Genomic DNA, 24606 nt, shown 5'->3' with positions numbered 1-24606 from the left:
CATGGCTCTGCTCCTGCCCCACCAGCCTGCTGTGCACAAGCCAACAGAGGGGCTGAGGAACCCTGCTCCAGGAGAGAGGCGACAGCCACCAGCCTCCAAAACCCCTGCTGGGGTGTCCATGAACCCCTCACACATGGTGCAGATAGGAGAGTTAATTCCCCTGCCAGGGCTGTAGCCATCTGAGGAAGACAGACGTTGCATTTTCCAGCAAATGAAGAGGGTGATATTTCCTCTGTGGATTTATTTAGGTCCCCAATTCTGCCATATAAAATGCACGTCGAAACACCTTGCACTGCTGCCCCCATGACTGGACATCACTCCCTTTCTTTGCCTGAACATCTTGGCTGGGAGCCATTTAGCAGGAGCCGTTGCTTCTCTCAGTTGTGTGCTTGATGCGCTCTCCTGTTTGATCCTCTCCTCCTTCCTCCTGAAAGGTTCACCACTCGGCAGATATATTTGCATTACTAATCTGTCTCAGGTCTTTTTACTGCTGCCCAACTCAACATCTGATCTGCACCTGATCCTCTTCCTTATCACTTTTCTTTACTTATTGATATTTCTATACAATATAGGACTGAGAGATCACTACCAGAAACGTGCCCTGATTGTGCCAGGCCCACAGGGAGAAATGGTTCATCATCTGACGACTTTACAATTGAAATGGCCAAGACAGATGGACACGTGGGGTGCAGAGGAACTGACCACCATGCTTGCACCCTTCATCTGGACCACACGCGCGTCCTCCTTGCCCCTGAATGTGGTTTCCCCTGCCTGCGGTTTCCCCTGCCTGCCACATCATAGTGAAGAGTGACATGGACAGTATCTCTTGCTTCACAAGCAAGCATCAGGAAGCTGGAGGAGTCCTCTCCCTCCCCTGACCCACCCTGCAGGACTGTCCTCCTGGACTGGAGTTGGGTTAGGTCCTTCTCCATGGGAGCTCCATCCCAGCATGAGCATGGTGCAACTTATTCAGCTTTCAAAAATGATTTGCAGGGCAGAGTTTTACTGTTTGACCCCTGAGTCGCAGCCTTTCCCCATTGTGCACATATACTATTCTTTTGCCAAGAAAATAGTACCTTTTCTTCACTGAAGGGATAAAGGTAAAAACTTGCTCCCAGAGAGGAAAGGAAACTTTTCTTGTCTGGTTTTTGCCCTTTTTGCAATGCTGGCACCAAGCCAGCTTGCTGTGTTTTACTTTCTTTCCTCTGTATGTGTGAATTTTTTTCTTTTTTTTTCTTTCTTTTTTTTTCTTTTTTTTTTTTTTTTTTACACAGCTCCAGAGGAAAAGGCTTTCTCAGTCTTAACATCCTGTTCACTTCTGCATACTTTTGAATGCTCGTTATTAAAAGCTAGCTATTTATACACAGGAACAAAGTACATTCCACTAACCCCTTGTGGCATAACTCTGCATGCTGACTGCTAAGCTCTAGAAAGGTGAATCGAATGTATGACAGAAATCTTTTTATAGGGATTGAATATCCACTGTACATCAACACAGTAATACCCTTTTAAAATTCTCTTTGCTATCATGTCTTTGGAAATATGAAAGGAAAACCTTTCAACAACCTCATTCTCTCTGACTCTAATCTTGATTGTGTTGAGAGGGATAGGTGCCAGATAACTGTATCGGTGGAAACAAAGATAAGACGGCTGTGCATACTATAAACTGTTACATTGCTGGAATTATGTTCTTGGACAGATGCAGTGACAATAACAGGACAGCATTAATAGGGTGAGTGGTTAATTTATCAATGTATCTTTCAAAGAGATCACGTTGCATTTCATTGCTGGAAAACTCCTAAGAACTTAAAATGAATCAAGAACAAGTTCATTATCTCAAAATCACCCGTCTGACAATACAGCACAGTGACATCTCACAAGGAGAGGTTCATTTAAAAGATGCCTCTGTGCAGCTCACAAAAGGGACTGGGGTTGAAAACAAGATGTCAAAGCAACCTCTGGGCTGAGGAATAGAAGTATCCTTCAGAGAGGATTTGGATGTTTTGGGTCTATCTACTCTTGGAATATCTTTAAGACAAAAGATTGGTGCCCAAGGTGCAATTTAGCATTTTTGCTTTGATTTTCACCTTTTTTATACTCCCATCAAAGGATACCTGATGCCCCCTCCAATTCACAGCTGGTACATTGGTTTCAAAACCCACTGAATTACACTTTTCATCTTGATGGAAGCTTCTTCCACCTGCCTGCCCCAAAAGTGCTTTACTGTATGCACAGCTGTGACTGCAGTTCCACCTGGCATTCACCCACCTGAGTGTTTGCTCTGGGCCTTCAGGAAAAAAAAATAATCTACCCACACAACTGTGTCTCCACAGAACATCATGCCCCAGGTCTCCAGGAGGGAATTCTGGTGAGACCACATCATGACTTCCACCAGTATATCACAGGAACGGAGCAGGTACAGAACTTCAAAGTCCCAGCCTCTCAAGAGGACAGAGGCTGTAATGCCGTCCCACCTCATTTGTAGAGACTCTCTGATTGATGCATCACCCAGGTTTTGTAGGTTCTCCTTGTACTGTGCTGGTACAAACTGTTTCAGAAAGCCTTGGCAAAAGAGAGCAGAAAAAGTAGCCCTCCTTAACCCAGTTTACTTGACAGTTTCCATAACAACTTGACACAGCTATTTATATAGTGAGAGAATACCATTTGTGCTTCATCATTTTTAGAACCTTTGTTGCCATATCAACCCCAGCACCATGTAGCACAGCCCCATTCAGTTCTCTCTTGTTTGCTCAGAAAGAAATTTCGCTCTCAATGAATTGAAATTCAGTTGGTCTTAGAAGGACCCTTGAGAGGCCTACATGTCACTTAAAATATTGTTTGAGCCCTATTTTAAATGGATTTGTGCCTATGTGGCCTACCTGCGCCAGACAGGTGGGATCATCTGGAGTGGGAAGCAAAGATGACAACAGGGTGGACAAGCAGACCAGCAGTGCCAGCAGATTGTTTATCTTTCTTGGGAAGCAAACAATCAGAGGAAGGGAAAACTAATTTTGAAATGCCAGAGTTTCAAAGGCTTGGTGTTAGCGTTCCTGAGTCTGCATTTCGGGAGGGAGGTTGAGAGTCAAGGAGTTCCGGCAAAGAACAAGGTTAGGGTGCAGTGAAAATCAGGATGGGTAGAAACATGGCAGAAGACAAGTGTCAGAGGAGAGAAACCATGTTCCCAGAGAAGGAGAGGAACCTTCCTCCTGAGGTCTTAGGTGCTACTAAGTCCTGGATTCCTTCCCTACAATGCCAGGCACCAAAAGACAACCCAGAAGGTGAAAGACTTCCCCAAAGCACAGCTCAGGTGGGGGTTAGCTGTCTCCCAATACCTCTCACTGGAGGAAGCCGTGGTGCTTGGGCACTTAGTTATGTCCTTACAGCCAGTGAAATTAATCTGGGCCTCAGGTTCTCACAAAGGCCTTTTTTCTGGTTCCTCCTGACTGCTCCAGCAAGCGCGCATCACTTGCACAGGTATGGTCTGTCTGGGGAAGTTCAGCCTTAAAGACCCATGGCACCAACTCTTCCCTCCCAGGCCAGAATATAATTAATTTTAAAATACTCATACAGTGTGCAATCACAGGTACCTATAATCCACCTAACACATTCGGCCGACTAAACAGCATTCAAATGGCCCTTTGACTGCGCTGCATTTTGTCACTCACACATCCTCCTCCTGTTGGGAGATGCCAGGTCTGTTGTCCGTGCCCTGACACCCCACTGTCACAACCTGCTGTGGCTGCTACTTTCCCAAGACGCTCCTGTTCAAAATAGGTGTCCCCCATCTCCCCTCCTTCCGAGATCTGAAGGTGTCTATGTATTCCCTGGAGCAAGCATCCATTTGGCATAGCAAATTTCATACAAATAAGGCAACCAGTTGACACGGTGCCAGTGATTTAGCCTGCCTTCCACCAGCAGAAATGCACACAACAGCGTTTCCAAGCAGTGTCAGTTCCTGGTTTGCATTAGTTGTATTGTTCTGTCTTGTCTTAATCATCTCAGTATTTCTACAGGGTCTCCAGTGAGACTGAGGAGCATGTTAGCAGCTCCGGCATGGCTGTGTTTGGCTGCCTGTGTCAGCAGATGAGAACCTCTGCCTCACGGATGTGTTTTGTCATGTAGCAGTGCTGAATACAGACTCTGCCGGCTTTATTAATAGCAGCCGTATTATTTTAACAAGATGTTCCACCAAGCCCTTGGACTGGGGACAATAGGAAATGGCACTTACATGTTTAAATCTGCGGCACACTGAACTGTTTGAATCGGTATGATTCATTGTCAGACAGGACTATGTCAGGCACTGCAGGCAAAATAAAACAGGCTGCATATGCACGACCTATATGTGTCCTACGCGTAAGCTGTATGAAATGCATCCTGCCCAACTTCTGCTTGCAGAAGCTGTAAATGAACTCCATATATCCTTTAAAGCATTCTTAGTAGGATCTTAGTAGGAACTTGGGAAGTGCCAACCTGGTGCCTTTAACCGTAATCTCAGACGGTGCTAGGAGCTCTCTCTTGTCTTTTCTGCAGGCGCTTGGAGGATATCTGGCTGGCTAGTGGAAGGAAATAGATTTAGATATGTTCTGGAAAAGGTCATTTGATTCTTAAACCCGGTAGTTACCACCCACACTTCATCAAAACCCAGAAAGTTTCAGAGTTTTGTCATGGTTGTTCTTTTCATACTGACAGGTATTAGTTTAGCCCTGAGAAATCTGGGAAGCCCTGTAAGTCTGAAACTTACACTGCTCACATTCCCTCAGCACCTGCCTTGACTGATTGGTATGCCTGGATTTCTTTCCTCTCCCCTCTCCCCCAACCCCTGCTAGATTTGCAACATAATTGGTACTATTTAAAGTCACTGATTTCAAGGGGAAATTTCACATTGGAAAAACTGTTTCCTGAAAATACTAGTCCTCCCATCAAAATCGTAATTCTGAAAGCTGTGATATACCCTGAAAGCTTGTGGCTTACCATACAAATGGACCAGTGAGAGACTTTTCTAGAATTATTTGCTTTACTTGCACTCCATCTCCAGAACAGAAATGGTCATAAGCAACATGTATGTGATTCTTCCTTCAGGATCCTCAGCCGAAAACACAAATGCCTTTCTTGAGAGCAACCTGTCCTGGGAGACTGAGGCAGAGACAAACTATGCCACTGCCAACACCCCTTTGAAAGGCTGAAATTCTCATATCCAAATTAGGATTTCTTCAAAAACTGAAAAATGCCTGCAAGCTGAACAGAACAGATCTGATAAAATCTGCAAGAGTGTTCCCTGGTAATTCCCAGCCCAGCAACATGGTCCATCTCTATTGCTATTAAAATAGTGTCTTGTTCTCTGCTAGTTGCTTTCAGTATGAAATCAGGCCTTACACATCGTAATTCTCTTTGTAATTGTCTGCAGAAAATAGTTCTGAGTTTACATTCATATGACAGTGATAGTCACCATTTTAAAGAGAAGTCCATTTGTCTGAAAGCTGCTGCAAAATCACTGCCTTTCCTCACAGACGGAAAGGTTGCTGACAGACAGATGCTCTGAGCATCTCACATGGTCACCATTTAATCCAATTTTTCCTTTCTCCTAGCCCTGCTCCTGAAATTTTGTCCAACCTAGCCTGTCTGGCCCTGCTAGGAACTAAAAGCCATCCCATAGATGCTTTTCTTTGGGAAGTAGCAGGGAAATCTGGCAGGACTGTAGCCCCTGTAGCACCACAGCCATACACAGCATGTGGTGTGCCTTCCCTGCTATGCCGGGCCGCCACACAGGACCTTCCAGAGACGTCAAACCCTCCATCTGTTGCTGATCAAAAATCTTGTGCATAAACCTCCCAGATTTTGGGACAACCAAGACAATTTCCTCACTGTCCCCCTTGGCCCTTGGGTGTCTGCCCTCCAGCTGCAGCAACGATTTCAGATACGGGCAGAGGTCTGTGGGCATCATCTCCCAGCGAGAGCTGCACAGCTTCCACCTGCCAAAAGCACAACCTGCTCCTTGCCCTTCGGATGTCAGGTGGACTCTGTACCTTTGGTTTTTCTATACCTAAAACAAAGAAAGGGAAAAAAATATCCACGCTCCAAATGCCAAGCCAGGGTCTGGTACACTATAATGTGATCCATCCCATTTATTTTATAGCACTTTAGTGCCTCTCTCAGTTGTCTCACTACACAGACTTCAGGCAGAGCGGAGCCATGTTACTTAGCAACTCGCAGTACACATGACAAAATTAACCCAAACAGTTTTGTTTATTAACTCTTAATAAGGAGCAAACAAAACCGCAACCTGAGCGTTTGACAAGAAGAATGTTTTCCATTTTGGGTGCGTTACTAATATTGCAGATGACAATGTTATCTTGGGTTTCTGTGGGATTTTTTTTAGCTCTTTTGTGAAGACCTATTTGAAGCACAAAAGTCTTCCCCACCCTCCCCAGTGCCTGCCATTTCTATAATGGAAAAAGTATATGTAATAATAGAAAAATTAAAAGACTACTGGAGCTAACGAGCTGTAGCTGATGCATGCTTGGCCCTGTGAAATCCAGGTTTGGAGGCTGGAGATGTGAATGCTACCCCCAGAGTCTGGACAAATTGCAGGGGTGGGGTTTTCAAACTGCTGTGATTTACTCCAGGCTCTTCAGAAAACATGACCATATGTTACTCTGTCCCTGTACCCCAACCCTTGAAATACAGCTCTGCTTCACAGAGATTTTATGAGGATGCATGTATTAACACATGCAAGGTACCACAGGCTTGATTTGAAAAGGTATTTAAGTGGCTAACTAAATCACTGATTTCAGAGGCAATTAGGTGTCTAAAGATCTGGTCTTCAGACGCTGTGGAGATACGAGCCAGAGCTGTTCCTGAGACAAATATCGAGGGTGTCACTTGTGGAATATGTTGGGTTATGTCCATCATAAAAAGGGACTAGATGCATTTTTTTAATGGTTTCTGCCATATGGACTTTAAAAAAGAATATTGTAGTTGCTCTTTGAAAATATATAAAACTTGCCAGGCTTTACCAAAGGACAAGAGCCCGTTGCCTTGCTGTCTCAAGGGATTCGGATGAAAGGCTCCTGCCAAGAATTTCAGCCCTAGGAGAGACTTCTGCAAGATTATTTCCAGATATGAAACCCTTTTCCTGCTGTGCTGCTGAGCCCTCCCCGTCCAACGCTTCGTGGCGACTGCTGATAATGAAAGCGCAGAGTGCTCCCTCCCAGGCATTAACCACAACAGCTGATCCAGGCGGCCTTTTCCGGCTTTTATGGAGACAAATGAGTGACTTGCGCATTCTTCTGAGAAACTACTTGGACACCAGATACAGCATCTATAGGTTTTTATGGAAGCAGAATGCAGATTCTTATCAGACTCTATTTATTTAGCAAGTAATGACAAATGAATTCCTTGGAAACTTACTCCCTGTAATCCCAGAGCACAGAGAGCTCAGCACTGGAACGGCTTGGAGGCAGGGTGGTCAGAGGCACGTAGTCCAAGGGTCACGCTCTGCCTGGTGCCAGCTGATGGAAGGGGTGGCAGGGAGGTGACAGAAGGAAAGGGGATGGAAAGGGAGCAGTAGATGAGGGAGAAGATCCACTTGCACTCTGAGCTCTGCAGCTAGACTCAGTATCTTTGAAGGGTTTCTGCCCAGATGCAAGTGAGGAGGTGCAGGCTGGAAGGATGCCAACACATCCTCGCTCGATGCAACGTAGTGTAAGCAAATGGACAGGTTCTGAGAGTATGACAAGATCGCTTATCTTATCAAGGCCATCCTCTGTCCTACACACAAATTTTTCCTTTTTGTACATTTTCCAGTAGGCTAAACCTCAGTGGATGTAAGCATTTCCCTTAGGAAGTCTTTCACAAGTGACTTGCTTTCCCTGCCAGGAGGTCTTGCACAGACTGCAGCTAGAGCCCCATCGCCAGGTGTTCTCAACATAAAAAGGAGTAGGTTCAAATATATAGGGTATTCTTGCTAAAACTAGCCTGCAGCCTTGCTCACCTCCCCACCCAAGATTTTGGCTAGCATCTTCCAAGGCTCCCTGAGCATAAAGCGTTTTCCCTTTCATGAGCACTCAGTGCAGAGGGGAAGCGGTCAGCCTGGGAAGGCACAGAGGCAGCAGGTCTGTGCACACCCAGGGGTAAGGCAAACTCCCCTCCTACAGTGCTTGCTCAGCTTCATTTGCTACACAGCCCATGGGCTTTTCACCCTCTGCCCCAGCCTTTTCTGTGCATCCCCTTAAAATCTTATTACTGGTAGCTGTGAGATCCCAGAGTATATCAGGAAAAAGTGGTCCTATCCTGCCACATGGAGTAGGCAAGGGCCTCCCTGTTTCCCCAAAAAAAATTTCCATCTCTGTACCATTATGGCCTTCGCACAGTCTGGTGCTGTGTTTTTCCCTCCATGGAAAGACAGGCCAGCTTTGTTCCTACATCTCAGGTAAGAACCAAACCCTTCTTTCCCATTGTCTTCTACCTGATTTCCACAACCCCTGTGGTCTCTGACATTTGAATGAAGACATTAAGGTAAGGCCAGCATCCTTTCAGTAATAAAAAGCTGACAAAATTGAGTGAACCTCAAAACTGAAGAGACTTTCAGCTTCTTTAGGGCTGACATGACTATGTTTGTACCATGTAGCACTGGCTACAGCTGAAGGATACACATTGACTTGGCACATCAACAACTGCAGTGCCAAGAAGGTTGAGGTTTTCACTCTTTGCTGAGGACAGCAAGAAATATGACTGGCCATCCCTGACCCAAGCTGGGCTGCAGCTTTCTCAGCTCAACTGGATGTTTATCTCAACTGGTAGCTACTTGATGTTGAGTGTTGGTGCTATACGACATAGCAGGAGCATCAAATCCTAGAACACATGAAACAAACTTTGGATTGATTTTCAGCAGCTCCTGGCCTCCAAAAATGTAAATGAGAGCAACTGAGCCTTGTGGACCCTGCTGTTAAGTGTGGCTCTGGGAACAAGGAAGGGGTAGGCATGTGGTTCAGGACCTCAGCCCTGAGATCTGCTTCTGCTAGCTAAAGTGTGGACCGGCTCCAAGAAGAAAGAGCTGAGCTGATGATTCATACCTGGTCCCCCTTAAGATGCCTGGTCTGTTTTCTTGCTCAGCTCCCTCACCAGCCCCAACAGAGAGGAGGAGGAGCGAAATACCCAGCTGCTGCTCTGCTCCCAAATCAACATCTCTGAAATGGAGAGGCAAGCTTTACCTAAAGCGTTGCAGAAGAAAAGGACAGTATACTTTGGGGAAAGGAAAGCACCTTGTCCCCGACCACTCACAAAGGTTTCTTTTCCTTCTGTTTTTAACCTTTTGCCCTTTCTCTGTGCACTTTCTCCAAGAGGAAATCTGAAAGCTGGCATTGCCTAAAAACCTCTTTTTAAGCCTTCCTGATTCCTCACATCTACATTTTTTTTACCCACAGCTCCCTCAGACACACCCATCTAACTCGATGCCTTACAGCAAGAAGACTTGGATACACATGAAGGTAGATTTGAACTACTGCCTCTGGTAGTCACAGGGTATGCTTGTGCAAACTAGGCTGAATACAAAGGTTTCTAATGAAAGTTTATACCATTCAGGTCCCTTCTGGCAGCTACAGATGTCCCTCTCAGCCCAGCTCAGAGGGACATTTGTAAGTTTGGTTCACACTCTCCTGTCAAACCCATCTTGTAGAGTTTGGGGGTGCCCAGATGTTCAAGCCACCCTGGGCCCCGTTATGCTCCATTCATCACAAAAATTGTTCTGGTGCAAATGCCCTAGACCAGTGAAAAATGTTCCCTGGGAGACTGGGTAGATTATTCTCCTCCACCCCTTTCCCTTCTTTTCCTTTCCAGGGCACTGGTCAGCCCCTGGCTCACCACCCACAGACACGTGCGCACACAGCCGGGCCAAGAGGGGAAATGAATCATTTGCAGTGGGAGATCATGACTGCAGGATTCTTATCTTGAAAATGAACGTGCACATCTTCAGGAGCCTGGTGGAGCAAAAAAATCTTGGCCAACTCAAGAGCTTCCAAACAAGATTTGCTGGGGGTCAGGAACAAGTCTACTTTCTTATTCATCAAGATCTTCTTCACCAAAAAAAAACCCAACCCAAACAAGCTATACACCAACATTTTCAACTGTAAAATATGCACACTGGGAATAGGGAGATGGGAAAATCCCTACAAGATCAGTAGCTCCAGGCAGGATATCCTCTGTGTTGTGAGTTTCAAGGGTCTTTCAGATTCCTGAAAGCTGGCAGGCTGCAGCCATTGTATCAAATTGGATTACATGGGTAAGAATTCCTGATCTGAATGTCATTTGGCTGCAGCTGCTGCGTACAAGCCAACGCTATGTAGACAATGCTCTGAAAATCCAGCAGGTCCTCTGAGAACTTAGAGCTTCTCAAGGCAAAATTAATTAAGGAGTAATGAACTGAGCTTTTGATACCACAGTGGAAGTGTTGCTGCAGGCACAAACACTAAGAGAAGGGTGCTTTTGACTGATTTTTAATTAGAATTTAATAGTGCCCTGAAGTTACATCTCTCATTTAAAAAAAAAAGCTTACCTAGTTCTATGTGATGAACAACTCAAATTAGATTTTAACATATGCAAATAACTGATCTGGAAGATCTGTGTGGGAGTAATAGAGATAGGACAGGTTAGATCCTTGACCCTTTACGGTTAATTTTTCTTTAACTGATCCATCAGTCAGTTTGTTTGCAATTAAACGTTAGAATTAATAGAGTTTAAAGAAGCACTGAAAAGCCATGTGAAATGCAGACACTGAGGGCTTCAGCTGAGGTAAATTAGCACAGCCCATTGATTTTAACCACATTAACTGTATTAACTATCTCACTGGAGTGTACAGATCTTAACTATATGCAATATTTCCAAGTCACGGTCAGTCCTGAGTCCCTACTTACACCAAATAGCCTCTTACTCTCCAGGATGTTCCATTAGTTAAATACAGCTCAGCATGTATAAGCCTGAGGAAATCTGCCCGTGGAGTCATCCAGATTGCTCAAAAAGCTCTAGCTGGAAAACAGTGTGTGTTAGGTACTCCAAGAGCTCCTGGGGTGGCTTAGCCAGGGAGGTTTGTATCTCTAAGACCTTTGCAGGTATGTTGTTACTGATAGCATCAAGAAACCCTGCTGAGCAAGAGCCCACAGAGTCTGGAGGGAGATGAGTTACCACGACAGGAGGCCAGCAAAATGCCTTAGTTCATCCTGAGCAAATAGCTCCTTTGGCTGCCACTGTATGCAAGAGAATATTTGTATCACGTAAATATAACTGGCCCTCTCTGTCTGGAATGCTGTGTTTTTGCTGCACTTCTCTCAATAAATGTCCACCTCAAGATGAACAATATCATGCAATGTTAAACAGTAAAATTAAATAATAAATGTGATTGCCCTCAAGTGATCCTGCCTAGCAGAGATTACCACTTAGCTGCTTTTCAGATGCATCTCAAACTCATCTCATTCAGAGACATGATACAGCTGCTTAGCTATCTAAAAACAAAACTCCATCGTCATCTTGCAACATCTGGTGGGGATAGCTTTTACACAGTTAAGCAGATCAGAGAGGAGCTGACAAGACACATAAAATCACACCTCCTGCTCAAGACAAAGGGCATTTGGGTACATAACGTAAGTGCCACAGTTCTTTTCCTCCATTCACTGTACTAAAGCCTTGCAGTCCCGGATAATAAGTGACCTGAATTGCTTACACATCTCTCGAAGTCATGCGCTGTAGCAGTTGGCTGTGTGAAGTGTCAGCAGCAGGCTGGACACAGCCCATAAGTTCTGGTCTGCAGTGCTCAGGAGTCTTGTCTGTACAGTTCCCTATTTTTTAGGACTTCATTAAGCATAAGGGGAGCAATAAAAAGTGGTGCTTGTTGTGGTTTGGAGTTTTTTCCTTGCTTCTTTTTAATTATACAAGAATTTAAAAGAAGTGTAGAAAGGTCATGCCAAGAAACTGTATCTTTCCTTACTAGTTCCATGTCAGTTAAGCACTGATTCTACAACTACTGAAAAGCAAGTCTATACCTTCTCTTTGACAGGTCCATGATCTGCTGGCAGGGTTTCTGTTTAGACATGGGGCGAAACATCCTATCGTTGTTCTACCTGTCTATCAGACACAGCACAGGTACAGTTGTTGATGTAGCTTAAACATCTAGGCTACAATAATCTCTTCATGTGACCCATAGCAGGTCACGTTCCCGAAGACAGAAGCTATCAGGGGGTGATGGAATGGGCAGGGTGAGGGTTTCAGATGATGGGCAGGTTATCCATGCAGCACCGGGCAAGGGTCTGAAGGTTCGCTATGTTTGATGGGATGCTGTGCATTTGGTTTGCTTCTGTAGCAGTGTGGCGACAGGGGATCATGCTTCAGCTGGCCATGTGATATATGGAGCCTTTCCCCACTTTGAATCCTGTTATATTAGTATCAGTCACCATCTGTGGTGATAGATCCCTACAAATGCACTTCTAGACGCGTTTTGCTTTTGCAGCCGTGGGTCTTTCCCACTCTGCATTCAGATTTGGTGCCGAAATAGAGGCGCTGACGTTCCTTCAGACTGCCTCTGTCATCTCAGCACTTAAATCAACTCAGACATCACAAAACTTTGGTTTTTTTGGCTGTTTCTTTAAATCTTCAAGATCCCAGATCACTCCTCTGACACTTGTCCCAGCAGTCCTCGACTGTTTTTTTCCTTATTTATGCCAGCCTCACAAACCCCGCTATTTACCAAGGAAATATAGGGCATCACAGCAATAAGTGTTGAAAGCAGCAGCATCTAAATGCCCAGAGTAGTTGAACTATCAAGGTGAGTCCTTTGGGCATGAAGAAGGACACAGGTATAAATTTGGGCTTGGGATGCTTTGGTGTGGCAAGAACAGCTGGGAAAGCTCATGGGTAAATTGTTCTCGCTTGGTGTTTATGGGACCTCTCATCACTGGTTTGTACTTTCTTAGCTCAGACATGAGCCTGGGGAGGATGTATGGGGGCTTGACAGGTAGCGAATGATAACGGCTCCTTGGCAGTTCCTCTGCATCACCCCCAGTGTGATGTGCTTAAAGAGCGTCTAAAGTGGGTGTTGTTTCAAGGGGATAAAGCAGCTCTTCAAGCAGTTTTATGGCTTTGTAATTTATTTACCAAGGCAAGCTCAGGTCAGTCACACTATCTGTTTCTTTTTTAATGAGGTGCTGTTTATTTTTCACTCTCATGTTCTGGATGGATTGAGACACAAGGAGGTCAAACGACTTCTCCCTGAATTCTCCAGGGCTTCCAAAGTTAAGTTACTCCACCTTTTAATGTCAGAAGAACTGCAACTTTCAAAGGTGTTCAGAAACTTCTCCTAATGAGAGGCCTGCACAAGAGCCTTGGTCTTCTGTGTACTGTCGAGCTTTAACAGCCACACAGCTCTACTCACTTCAGCTGAGCCTCACTGACAGCTGAGGTGATCCAAGGATACCCTTTGGGAAAGGTCTGCAAAGAAGGATTTTTCATTAGCTTAACTACTGATCTGGACAAATTCAGATACTCCCACTGTTTTTCAGGTCTGAAATAGAAGCTTCTAAACTTAGCCTGGAGTTTTCTGTTTCAGACCAGTCAAGGACTGCACACTTGCCTTTCTGTTCAAATATACCAGAGGAACTTATAAAAGATACTGACCCTCTTTCCACACCTTGCCTCCACTTTAAAACTGGTGGAACAGACAGGGGAATTGAGAGATCCTTTGATGGTGCATGGAAGTTAACTATTAAACATTCAGAGACTTTTTTTCAAAAAGAATCCCTTTTTCTTTTCCCCTTTCCTTTCGCAAAATAAGCAAACCAAATCTGAGACTAAAGTCATCCCAGATGTTCTTGCACAACCAGGTCATTAAAGAAAAGCATCAGGTGAAACACAATAGAGGCTGGTGTCACTTTTGGTGGTAAAACACAGAACCAACGCTCAGGTCTGAGCTACGGTGGTGCCTGTGGGTTTCAGACACACACGACGTTTGGTGCTGCACAACAGTAAACCTGCAGACAAGCTGCTGAGCTCACCTCTGAGGCACACCACCACCCCAGGGACCTCCCAGCTCAGATCTGGGGGTCCAGCCCTCTGCCACAGGGTATAAGAATAATGAGGTCACAAGAAACAAGCTACCTGGGTAAGGCACAAGGATAACCCATGGGGAACTCAGGAGAGCTGAGCAGGTGTTTACATCCACTTGGGAAAGTCATCATTTCTGGTGGCTCAGGGTGTGTCCTGGAGAGGCATCATTAAGGATTTACACTGTGATTTTGCTTTTTCACCAGCACCTGCCTTCAGCCAAGGCTAGAGACAGCCATGGAGCTGGATGGACCCTTCTGACCCAGCTCATGCTTCAGACTTTATGTGGAGTAGCTCAGGTTCTTCCCACAGAGACATCTCAGTTCCTGTACCAGCAGTTAAGGTACTTGCAAATTCCTTTCTCTTCTGTTTCAGGGAAATGCCCAAATAAGCAGGCCCTGGATGGTCTTGGGAAGCAGGGTCTCAGCCTCTCCCATTGGAGCTGGTCCAGTTTGCACTGCTGGTTAGCTGCTCACTGGAGCAGGAACCCCCTAACTTGACTTTCTCACATCACACACGAGTGTCCTTACCGTGGGGCTGGAGAGTCCATCTTCCACTTCTGTCTGGTTCAGTGAATGGTTAATTATTTATACACCATGGAACAGCTTCAGCAGGAGACTTTGAGACCAAACCCCAGAGGATCTATCAGCTGGATGCTCACAGCACTTTTTCAGGACGTGGGAGACTCTGCATGAGCCGTAGGAAACAGAGGTTCAGTGTGGGCTTCCAACAGCCCAGAAGGGGGCTTAAACCAGCGGCATCTGTTTCCAGTGCAGATTACTGGTGCACTAAGAAAGCTTATGGGATACAGCCATTTACAGAGCTTCTCGTGCCCTGTAAATTTAGAGGATGAACTCTTAAGTCAAATCGGGAGAGAGGATAGACTTCCCATTTGTTTCTGTGGGCTAGGAAGTCATCCGGTAGGATTTAGGCACGATCATTTCAGCCAAGCCAAGATTTAGGCAGGTCTGCATATATCACCGTGTCAGAAATGTAAACACTAGAGCTAAGTGGGGCAGATGCCCCTGCGCTAGGGTTAGGCTCAAAGTGGCAATTACACACCTAGCTACCTACCTTTATGGGGTTAATCTGCAATAACTCCACAGCAAAAAGCTGAGGAAAAGCTATGTAAGTGATTATATAAGAATATATAGCTAAAACAGAGAGGAGAGAAAGCTATAAAGGCATACACGAGTGCAAGCTTCCTGCAGCATAGCCTTTGCTTCGGTTGTATATCATAGGGAGAGATTTTATTAGAGCTCATTAAATTTTAAAGCTTTAATGGTACCTTCCGCGATTGGTACAAAAAAAGGAGAGCTTGACAAAGCATTAGTGCAGCAGGACGAGAGGCACCCTCCACTGCAGTGCTGCTGGCTGGGGGACCAGCTCCCGGCTGGAGAGCATCCGCGGGGTTAGTGTGACATCGTCTGGCGAGAGGCGGTACGGGTCCTCAGCTCCGGGCTGGAGCATCCCTGGGCTGGCAGGGGCCCATCAGGGGAGCAGAAAAGATTTGGGAGGTGAAGGAACTGGTCCTGATGCCTTTCAGAGCGTGGGAGCGCAAGCAGGACTGCAGCAAATCAAGCAGCACAGTACAGCAGGCTCGGTGCAACAACGCTGTAAGCAACTCAGAAGTCCAGATTCTCACTTTGTATGAATCGGTTCTGCTGTAGCTAAACCTGCCTACTGGGGCTGTCAGGTTTTAGTTTCTGTTCCCTCATTTTCCCCACTCTTGGCTTTTCTTAAGCTTCAAAACTGTAGCAACTAGTTGACACATTTCCTCTTTCCGCTTGTCTGCCACCTCCAGCCACACTTTGTGGATCAGGTGAGACACAGAGTTGTGGGACAGTGCTGCGGCCTCGTAGCAGGAATGTCTGGGAGCAGGAGTGAGTCCCTGCAGAGCAATAAGGTCACTCGCAGGTGGATGCTCTGTGCATGGTTTGAACCTTTGTATTTAGAAACTAAAAATCCATCTGCAAGACTGCTGTACTTCAGGGGCAGCAGGGCTGAAATTTTCAAAAAAATCCCTAAGGGTGTTACAGATGCAAAAGTCGGTCTCCTCGGGTGTCGAAGGCCCACACGCACTTGGGTCTCTCCCTCCCTGAGCTGTACACCCACAGCAGTAACCTGAAACTCTCTCCATTTGGATCCAGGTCAGGGAGACACCATAAGACCTCATTTGCCTGACTCACCAACCTCCTTGCCAAGTGAGCATGAAATTTTCATGACACTGCAAAGGAGCTGATCTACAGCCTCCTAAATGTCACCGCTCTGGAGATTTTATACCCAGGAAGCACCCTGAATAACTGATTTGCTTTTGGGATGCAGGATTATTTATGTATTTATTCCTTCATTTGAGGTGATGGTAGTGCTGGTGGTTTAGGACAAATGTATCGACTGATCTGGGGAAAAGAAAGTGTCTATAAAATCTTGGGTGGGACAAGACCACCTACCAGCTCTGTATAGGAAAACCTAGGAAAATGGGAAGATGATGCAGGGTTGTGACACTGGGCCAGGGAAATAGTCTCCAGTCTTGGAGGTGGAGTCCCCACCAGTTCACATTTTTAATACAACCAGCGTCAATCACTCAGATGAAGCTACTGTTGTTCTCCAGGGATGCTGAACATCCATCCAAATACCTTTTAAAGGGCAGCTGAAAGACGCCTCCTAGAATCATTCACAGCTTTGTGCGTTTTTTTTTTTTAAGTTTGTGTCTAATATGTTTTGGTCTTCTCTAAAATGCTAATGAAAAAAAGTGGGTGGCCCAAGCAGTGACTCTGAATGTTATCCATCGTTTTCAAAGCACCTGGATAGAACAACAAATGTCCTCAAAGTCTAAATGCTGGCACAGCTCTCCCCAACATTTTCTCATCGTTGGCTCAAGTGACAGCCACAGAGGCACGTGAAACTTTTCTCTGTATCCCATTTTTGCAGTCTCATGCTCACAAGGGCCTCCCTGGCTTTGCCCATTGTACCCACAGTGCCTCAGATATTTTCCCTGCCAAGACTGAGCTGTTTCCAAGACCAGGGTCATACAGCCAGGCATAGCCAAGAGGAGCTAAAGCTGCGGGGACTGGAGCAGGGGGACAGACTGATGGCTCAGTGAGAACAGAGCGCCGTACCCCACGCCCTGAGGATGTCATCCATTCTGCAGAACCAGCACTTGTAGAGTCAGCCTGGGCCATTCCTGAATTCCTCTGGTTTGAGAGGTTCAGACAAAAACTTACCTGTCAGTTAGAGGTACAAGATCCTTCGAAGCCACATCTTACAAGCTGAGTCTTGCTTTAACACTCAGTGGGGCCCAGGCTGCGTTGCTTTATTATTCAAACACACATCTTAGTCATGTTATTTTTTCAACATGGAAACAGCTACATTCCTTCTTCAAGCGAAGAGGTTGGATGTGCAGCCTGCACAGCCGAGGCATGTCTGAATTTGCCTCTTTTAAACTCTTTGATAATTTTCTCTATCCCTGAGTAACTCAAATAGTTTTACAATGAGTGACCCAGGGGAAAAAAAAAAACCAACACAACCGAAAAACAACTTATCCCTGACTGCATAAGCTTTGAGAAGTTCCCTTCAGATCCCTAAATTGTGACGACTTTTCCGTGCCACCTCTGAGTCCTCTGCATAAAAGTGTGTGAGCTCCCTTCAGTCATGCAAGAGCAAGATCTCTGCACAGGCAGCAGGCACGTGAGGATACTTACTGAGGCAGCCAGCCTACCCAACGCAGTGTAAACGTGCTCACACACCAAGAGCATGCAGGAGCTCCTCACTGCCGCTGCAGGGTCTCTGATAAATGGCCAAGCTGAAAACGAAAAGCAGCTTGCGATCAGCAGCAGGTAGCTCTGTCGAGCTGCTCTTGGCCCAGCGTGAGGTTTCCTTCCCTGTGGCTCCCCGGGAAGAGCTGTGCCTCTCGCCTGTGGAGGTCCAGGCTCTGTCCTTCAGACACATGGAACCAGATACACGTCCATGAGGAAAGAATGCACCTACATCTGAGAGGGATGCAGGGGTTATCCACAAGCAGCCAAGTAGCAAAGCAGTAAAGAAGTAACTTTTTTTACTTTTAAGAAGTAAATCTCTAATTTTTTACTTTGAAGAATTAAAAGTTATCTTTCCTGTCAAAAAAAGGGCTGCCTTCAGACCATCTCTCATGTAGCCTTTCTGACCCTGGCGAGGTGGTGATGGTCCTGGCTGCAGCAGTTACAACTCTGCACCCCCAGCCAGCGGTCCAGCCCTCCCGCAGGTCCTGCCTGGGGACAGACAGACAGACGGACAACCCAGTTCCCCTCTGACACGTACTTTCCCAGTAACTTCCTCTATTTCCTAGTCAGAGGAGCTAGAAAGCTTCACGTGCATTTTGACACTCCCCAAAACCCAACCACAGAACAGCTTTGATGCATGCAGCAGAGGACTGTCATTTTTTGAGTCCGGGGGAAGGCACACGGTGCCACCAGCCCCAGGGACGGAGGGGACACCCCGCAATGCTCCCGTCCATCACTAGATGCCCTCCTCGCTTGCTCCGGGGACAGCTCCTGGGTTCTCTTCCTTAAAGCCCTGGAGCAGCTCTCCAGTCCCTTTGCCCATCCTGAGTGGTTGTTCTCTGCTCCTCCTGCAGAAAACTGGTGGCTTTGTGCTTCACCTCTCAGGACAACTGAGACTGCCTGCTCAGCTGCTCATGAGCCCCTCCTCACCACTTCCATCTCTGAGGAGAAACTGCCAACCTGGTGGTGAGTGCAACTGACCCCATCCAGACCCTCCCTGATGAACCTTCAGTGCCATCTGCTCCTGGAGCTGGACTTTCACCCCTTGGTGCCTGTCCCACAAGTCACCTCTGCAGGCCTTGCCAGTGAGGGCTTCAGCACCATTTGCCAGTCCCTCCCCTGGCAGACTTGTCCCTATTCCTTACCACAGTAACCATTTTTTCTGAGAAGGATATTTCCATCTATATTGTTAGTCTGACCTCTCTGTAACTGTGAACTCTTACATGTCCCACCACCAGCTCAGAGACCACTCTTCCTACAATAACCTTCATTTTAGACCCACTCCCATTCCTGCTGACTCCCTCCTCCACCTCCATGCCAGGTTCACTCTCCTTTTCTTCTCCTGTCTTCTTATTCTCTCCCTGCAGTCAGATTCGGTAACTTCTGTCTTTGCTTACAGCATCACCAAACTCTGGGGCTTTTCTCACCTTGCTTACAGTAAAATCTCCTGCCTACACCTCCTTCACTGTCCCCACTTTCAGTAGCACAATATCTTCCCCCCTGACTTCTCACCCAAAATGCCACCACTATAGAAACCCCCTTGCACTCCCTGCACCAGCCCACTCTTCCTGTCTTGGTTTTGTGTGTGACTGCTCTGACTGTAATGCCTTCAAGTCCTGTCCTGGCTTTCCAGACTTGACAAAATGACAACTCTTTTCCATCCTTGCGTCCGTTACTTCTCTCAGGAGGCTCCCTCTGACCCTCTCCGTACTACCTGGTGCAGCATCCATGCTGTGAGCCATGGGATCATAGCATCCATCTGCCCTGGTAGCTCTCTGCCTTTATGCAGAAGATGCCTTCATCTGGCTCCAGATTTCACTTTGGTTCCTCCAGCCCATTCTAGGCTCTGTAACCAGGAGTGAGGCCATCCCCTCCACCTGGGCAAGACCTGGGTGGACTTGGCCACCCTGCTATGGGGTGGGAGCTGGGAGACAGGAGCTGGAGCTCTGCTGCTGGGCGCCACGCTGCCCTGCCACGTACCGCAGCAGGTCCCACAGTGGGAGGCTGGCTGGCTCATGATGTTTCTCACTTTCTCAAATACATACACACTCACTTGCTGTTACTGTCTCACGCTCTCTTTCCTTCCTCCTTCTGGAAATACACTCCCACAACAGCCTGTCTCTGTCTCAAAAGCACCTTTCCATGACCCAGATATTATAGTGACATTTGTTTTTTATTACTGTAACAGTGATGCAACCCGCAAGCAGTTCAGAGTCAACCTCACTTCTCAATCTTCATGTGCATATCAACAGATCAGCAAAACCGTTCTTGAAGCCTCCTAAACCTAAATATTTTCTCACTAAGTATTCAGGTCTTTCTTGTTTTCGTGCAGCTAGAGATGACATGAAATATCAGCCTGAACTCAAAAAAGAAGACCTGTATTTGACTGATATTCTGAAATACCAAGGCAAAGCAGAAGAAATTGGGAATAAGCTGTGCGTGGCCAGCACAATGGGCATGAGGCAGCCAGGCTTACTTTCACTTGTCTCCTGCTCTTGAGGAAGACAGGTAACATCAGAAACAAAAATTGCTGCCACATGTAGGCTCCACATATTTTTAGAGGGGGCCATACAGGGCTGGTTAGACCAGCAACACTAAAGATAGTGCTGAGAAAGTGTGTGCCACAACTCAGCATGCAGCCAGCAACCTGGCAAGCCTGAATGAGAAATAATGAGAACTTGTAGTCATCTGTATCAGTGCTAGAAAGATTAGTAACACACGAGCAGGACGTAATGTTAGTTGTGAAGGAATTTGGTGTAACTAATGCCACAGAAGCCTGGTGAGATGACTTTCCCGATCACTGTAATAAAACTGTTGATGAGGAAGGGCAGACTGGGGACAGTGCTCTCTATCACCACTATGAGTTTGCGAATTGTTAAGTCAGATTTACAAGATGCTGAGCAGAAGAGGAAAAATATCTGCAGAATGATCTGCTACAGACCATCAAAGAAAGTCAGAAAGTCAAAAAGCAGGATGAGTTGTTCCTTAAACCCATTATTCATTCAACCCTCATCCACTTAGACTTCAAAGTGGGAGACATGCTAGAGATGTGCGAGTCAATAGAAAAATAGCATTTAGTGATAGAGGTGAATTCTCTCACCCATCAGGTACTGCATCTAAGGTGAGATCATTCACTATGACATACCATGATGAACTAATTGCCGAGTAGAAAGTTTGTTGCTCTCTAAAGACCAGCTGTCATGACTGTGACCTGAATATTTGTAGCTGCCCCAAAAACAAGACTGCCCCAAACACTCAACATTAAAAAGGTAAGTTCTCTAACTTGACAAAAGTTACTATCCAGATACATTGGCAGAAAAACTGTGGGTAGAAAAATCTGAACAAAAGTTCAGTCCTTTGATGAATTGTTTATCAGATGGTCAAAAAATTGGGACTTCCAAGTCAAGAGTGCAAACAGATAAAAATCTCATCCTAGTTCGGTGACAAAGTAAAGGAATCAATGTAAAGTAGAAACGCAATCTATTACAGATGTGAAAGGGGGAAATGGCTGCTAACTAATACAAAATAGAAGTAATTAAGTGTGAAAAATTAGTAAGTCAAATTTGAACCATCTGGAAACACCTCAGAACAGAGCAGAGAAAGTATTTTAACATCTACTAAGAACAGAAGTAGCTTAACAATAGTGCAGGAACATGACCAAAGAGAGGCAGCAAAATTAACAGTAATATATAAAAAAAAAAAAGAGTACTTAATAAATATTTGTCTGTATTCAGAAAGAAGTCAGATCATGTACATGTACAGCATGGAGCTGTCGAGGGACTTTTTTGCTCAGTAATATCAAGAGGATGATAAACAAGGTCTACCAGGAAAAAATATTTAAAATGAGCACTCTAGCTAATTAGCATTCCTGAAAGAGATGACATGGTCTCTCTCCTGCTTTCATTTGAAGAAGTGCTCATAGCGTATCAATATTCCAGAAGGCTAAAGAGGATGAACTGGGTAAGTACAGTAAAATAGAAGCGACAGATGCAAACAACTGTGAGCTAAGGGTGGGAGTGTAGCAAATGCTAATAAGCATCTTTCAAAGAGAAACAAGATTTATTTGCCAAACTGAGTTCCAGCTTTTATGAGTCTGGCTCAGACATGATAGATTCAGAGTTTTCTAAAGCATTGGATACTGTACCAGGAAACAAAACCATGTCCTGCAGAACACTAAAAGTTATCCCATAACTAATCTGAGAGCTGGAGAAGTGAAAGATTTCAAATACAAATGAATGACCTCAACATGGGCTCCCAGTACAGCACTATAACATAATAAAATAAAGCAACTGTGACTGTGTATGTGGTGTTACATGTACGCAGAGATGTAGGGGAGTAATTTTACCTTAGCACATTCATGCATAGCAGTAGAAAGACCAGTGCTGAAATAGCCCCTGACCTGCAGAGTCATGGAGAGGCTTTGGGGAGAGGATACCATGTGCTGCCTTTATTACACTGCTTTTCCCCAAGGACTGATTTTAGCCACCACTGAAGACCAGATCTTGAGCTAGACAGACCTTTGGTCCCCCAGTAAAGCCACTCTTACTGTCTTGTGTCATTCCCACACGTCCATTCTTCAAAGCAATCTAGAAAATAAATAAATAAATAAAACCCCACACAAACACCCCCCCCAAAAACCAACAACAACAAAAAATATTAACCAACAGCAACCAGCAAAGACAAGAGTAAACACTATCTTTGTGAGGTTCAGGACTCACCCTGCTCCTTGGTCTTTTATTGGCTTTAGCCAATTCATCACATTAAATCACTTCTCAATCTCTTGTGACCATCTGCAGTTAATTACACAAATACTTGCATAAAAAACACCTGTTTCTTGAGTTCCTAGCTATCACCAAAACCTTTGAGCCTTGCCAGCACAGGTCTGGCCTTGAGCATGACCTTTGACAGGGTACGTGGGCAGCAGTTGTGTTTTGGGCCCAGCTGTCAGGACTGTTTCTCCATTTGATCCACTACAGCTGTCTGCTAAAAGACAAAAATAACCCTGGCACCAGAGGCTGGGACTTCTGAGAGCAGAGTTCCCCACTCTCCAGGCCACTTCCCCAATCGCTTTCCTTCTGAAACATACATGTGTTTTCCAAATATTTGGCCTGCTTTCGGTGGGAGAGGTATAGACCTCACCCTCTTCCACCCCTACACTCTTTTTCACATCTTTTCTCCAGAGCAACCAAGATTCTCATAGGAATGGATAGACATAGACTGGTACCTGCCACTAACTGGGGAATAAGGACTACAGCTGCTGGATTGCTGTGTACTAAAGCGAAAGATAACAACAGGATTAAAAAAGTAAATCCTGGGTGTGGCAGCGTTTCCTAGAAGGACCTGTTGATGTGAGGTGGTCGTCTCTAGTGCAGATCTGCTACACTGAGACTCTTGGGGAGAGGGACCGTGATTTCAGCATGCTTTTGAATCCACACCAGGATTACGTGTTTTGCTGCTCAGCACTGGCCACATGGGAGGACTCAGCCGCGGGTATCTAGGGACCGCAGATGATCAAGAGTGTGATTTCTAAGGAGAGGAAACAGACTGTGGGTTAGATGTGGGATAAACTGAAAGGAGGGCTTGTTAAGTGTCTGTTGTTCTACCAAGAATGGTTTCCGGCAGTTATGCCTCTTTTTGTACCTTGAATTTACATGGAAAAAAATTCCAGGAACTAAAGACAGCTTTACTTTAGGTGAGAAAGTTGCAATAGGTGTGCTCCTTATGTATTAAACAGGTGCATTCCTTGTATATAAACGATGCGCTGGCTTCTGCTGAGTCCAGACACACTGAGCCTGGAAGAAAGGAGACAGTTTTCAGCAGCGCTCTTTGATAACTGGACAAAATACCATGGGAAGGAGCCAAACGCAGTGGGGGACTGGTGGGCTCTCCATTCTCTGCATCTCCAGAGCAAGGCTGTGCATCTCTCCAGGAGATGCTTTAACCCAACAGGACCTCTTCAGGCTGGGTGCAAAGCAACAGGGTGCAACGGGGGTGAGGTGCAGAGCCCAGACGCAGTGCCCATACAGCAATGCTGGCAGAAACCTCCCCAGCCAAGGACACGGCCCACTTTTATGCATACTGGAAATCTAGGGGAGGTTCTGGGAGGAGATTGTTTGGCCTGGTTTTTCTTTTGAACCCTGTAATACCGCTACTCACGTCTATTTGCGCATGCCCTTTAAAGAGCTGGGATTCCCCCTTCTGACAGAAGTTACATAGCAGTCACACTGCCTTTAATCTCCATCAAACTACTACTTCAGCGTACCACCTACACAGCCAGATGAAAAAGCACCAGTAAAAAGGAACTGTTGTTGTTTTGTTTTCCCCTTCTCAGAAAAAACCCAAAGCTTAGGAGAAAAGCTCAGAGTCCGGCTTTGTATGTACTAACTCCTCCTTTCCATCTGGAAATTCCCCTCAGTTATACCATAAACAACACCCCTCAAATTTGCTAAAATAAAGTGAACCGAAATTCAGTAGCAGACATGGAAGTAGGGAATATTTGTAATCTGGTGATTACCAAAAAAAGACCAAGAGCAGACAGAAACTGATTTATCATTTCAGACTATTTTGAATTTCTTATTCAATGAAGTAATAATTAATCTCATAAAGTATGTTGCATTTGAATGTGGCTTTTCTTTTGATTTTGTGATTGAGCTTGACAAAGTTTTTAGCTACTAAATGTTGCTTCTCTTCATACCCAAATAATGGATTAGACTTTGAACAGTAAATACCACCAAGCTGCTAGCATCTTTCACAAGGATTTTGGCTT

The 24606-nt window shown here is 45.6% G+C and overlaps 1 protein-coding gene across 5 annotated transcripts in view; it reads left to right on the top strand.

Moving 5' to 3' along the window:
- The window catches only part of GPR132 (G protein-coupled receptor 132), an 87836-nt gene that overhangs the window by 33225 nt on the left and 30005 nt on the right, over positions 1–24606 (top strand). For 2 of the 5 annotated variants that reach the window (XM_040600717.1, XM_040600716.1), the window contains one exon: positions 18695–18806. The gene's annotated coding sequence lies outside the window, so the exon portion shown is untranslated. The other 3 variants (XR_005828879.1, XR_005828880.1, XR_005828881.1) reach the window with 3 other exon arrangements.

The sequence above is a fragment of the Falco naumanni genome, chromosome 7 (assembly GCF_017639655.2).
Source record: "Falco naumanni isolate bFalNau1 chromosome 7, bFalNau1.pat, whole genome shotgun sequence".
In the NCBI taxonomy this organism is placed as follows: domain Eukaryota; kingdom Metazoa; phylum Chordata; class Aves; order Falconiformes; family Falconidae; genus Falco; species Falco naumanni.
This window is presented reverse-complemented; position numbering and strand designations above follow the sequence as displayed.